The sequence below is a fragment of the Alligator sinensis genome, unplaced genomic scaffold (assembly GCF_000455745.1).
Source record: "Alligator sinensis unplaced genomic scaffold, ASM45574v1 scaffold1266_1, whole genome shotgun sequence".
In the NCBI taxonomy this organism is placed as follows: Eukaryota; Metazoa; Chordata; order Crocodylia; family Alligatoridae; genus Alligator; species Alligator sinensis.
In genome coordinates this window covers 334,865-337,016 of record NW_005842929.1, presented here as the reverse complement: position 1 = coordinate 337,016, position 2,152 = coordinate 334,865, and the positions used below count along the sequence as shown (strand labels likewise).

The window sequence follows — 2,152 nt, the reverse complement described above, 5'->3', positions numbered from 1 at the left end:
GGGGGCGTGGGCGGCTCGGGGGGGGGGGGCTCTCCCCGCCTGCCGCTTGCCCCCTTCTGCCTGGAGTGAGCTGTGCCCACATCCCGTCCCACCAGCTGGGCAAGCAGCAGCAGGGCAGAGCCCCCACTCCCAGTGCTGCCATGCGTGCATCCCATGCCCCTCCACCCCACTCCTTGAGTAATGTGCCCTCCTGCCACAGCTGGGCAGCTTGTCCCAGCCCCAGCCCCAGCCCCCATCCCTCCCTCCCCGCTCCCCCCATCCCATCAGATTTACCAGCTGGAGGCTGGTCAGCTGCCTGTTTAGTCTATGGCTGAATCTCCAAAGTGGCTGAATCTTTTCCAAATCGATTTGGATGCTTCAAATCAATTCGGAGCTTTTCATTGGTCTCCTGATTTGATTTGGATTTGACAATTTGGTCCCTGAATTGGGCCAAATCTCCTCCGAATTGAATCAGCTACCAAAGGTTTGCACAGCCCCAATAGCTAGCTCTCCTGGATCCCTTTCCCCTTAAGACTTGCCTCCAGGGGATCCTGTCCACCAGTCCCCCGAGTTTGTTAAAAGTCTTTTTTCCCCCTGAAGTCCAGTGTCTATTTTGTTTCTTTCCTTCCTCTCTTAGGATCTTGAACTCTATCATTTTGTGTTCATTGCCCCCCTTACATTCCACCTTCACATTCTCAACCAATTCCTCCCTTTTTGTGAGCAGCAAATGGAGACCCCTCACCCCCACCTCCGACTTGACTTCTATCATCTGTATCAGAGTTATCCCCAACACACTCCAAGAATTTGCACTGCTGTTTTTCTCCCAGCAGGTATCCCAATAATTAAGGTTCCCCACAAGAACCAGCTCCTGTGATTTAGAAGCTTCCAACAGTTGTATAAAGAAGGCCTCCTCCACCTGATCCCATGGCCTTTCCCAAGAATTGTCTTGCTATCCATTTAGTGGCCTCTTTAACTGAGGGAAGCTTAGTTTTCTGGTGGGCCAAGGCCCGCCACCTCTGTACAGCAAACCGTGGAAGTGAAACCTCACAGAATGATTTGTGATTTCAGTACTGTCAAGTCCAAACCCTAGATTTACCATCTCTGGTATCTGGCCTCAAAATTTACAGTTGCTGAAAAGAAGATTTTTCTTATTATACGCAATCATGTATGGCCTCTTTTATAGTTTGATGACAGGCTGTCTTTTAGGAACGCGCATGTATGTGTAGCTTACAGAGATTTTTATTCAGTAGAAAACGTACATAAATAATTTTACAAATGTCAGTCCCACCAACACCAACATGCTGTAACTCAACAAACGGCCCATGTAGATGGTCATTGCTGCTAGAGACGACCCATACAAGTATTCCATAGTCCACGTTTTGTATCAAATGCTACTCTGCTCAGTGAAAAAAAGGAGAGACTAGGCGTGAGCCTGCACATAGTGACCGTGATTCGCCAAGTGAAGAGAAAGAAAACTCTCAACGCTTCCCCCCTTTGTCTGCGATGACACACCCCTCAGAGGTGCCAGCCCCTGCCTGGCAAGGAATCCCACTCAGGGAAGGGGAAGAGTTGTGAACATTCGCCTGCTGGGAGTCAGCGTCTTTCTTACTCCAAGGTCTTCCGCCGTCTGCAACGGTAAGACATGCAACAGCAGAAGAAGCCCCAGGAACAGCCAAAAAAAAAAGGCCGCTTGTACACGTGACAGGGCTTTAATCCCCCTAAACTGAAACGGTGGGGTTTTAATTGTGACAATTAAAAACCCGCTGGTTTCAATTTCGGGGTTTCTGCCCCTGTTATGGTGAGGGGCCCGATCCTTTTCTTTTTGTTTTGTTGCTGCGGAGCCTGCCCCCGTTTCCCGCTCCCTCCCTCCCTCCGTGGCGGCGGTGCGCGAGCGGGGGCTGGCTGCGCCCGCCGGGCCCAGCTCTCCCGGCCTGCTTTGTTCCCCCGGGCGCATCCCGCTCCCAGGCCGAGCTGCCTGGGGCCTGCCAGCCTCCCGCTCCGCCTCAGGGCCGGGCTAGGATGGGATGCGATGGGATGGATGAGTCCCGGTAACTGCGGGGGGCCGGGAGCAGCTCCCTCCACCCCCTGGCGGCCGGGCCGGACTACAGTTCCCGGCGGGCCCCGCTCCGCACTGCGCGGCCAGTGGCGCCGGGCGCCGCGGGATGGAGGGAGG

General features: G+C 53.9%; 1 protein-coding gene across 2 annotated transcripts in view; it reads left to right on the top strand.

Moving 5' to 3' along the window:
• Positions 1-1,523: 1,523 nt before the first annotated feature.
• The window catches only part of CENPJ (centromere protein J), a 21,421-nt gene continuing 20,792 nt past the window's right edge, over positions 1,524-2,152 (top strand). For both annotated transcript variants that reach the window (XM_014525990.2, XM_006036208.3), the window contains exon 1: positions 1,524-1,614. The gene's annotated coding sequence lies outside the window, so the exon portion shown is untranslated. The remainder of the gene's footprint in view (positions 1,615-2,152) is intronic.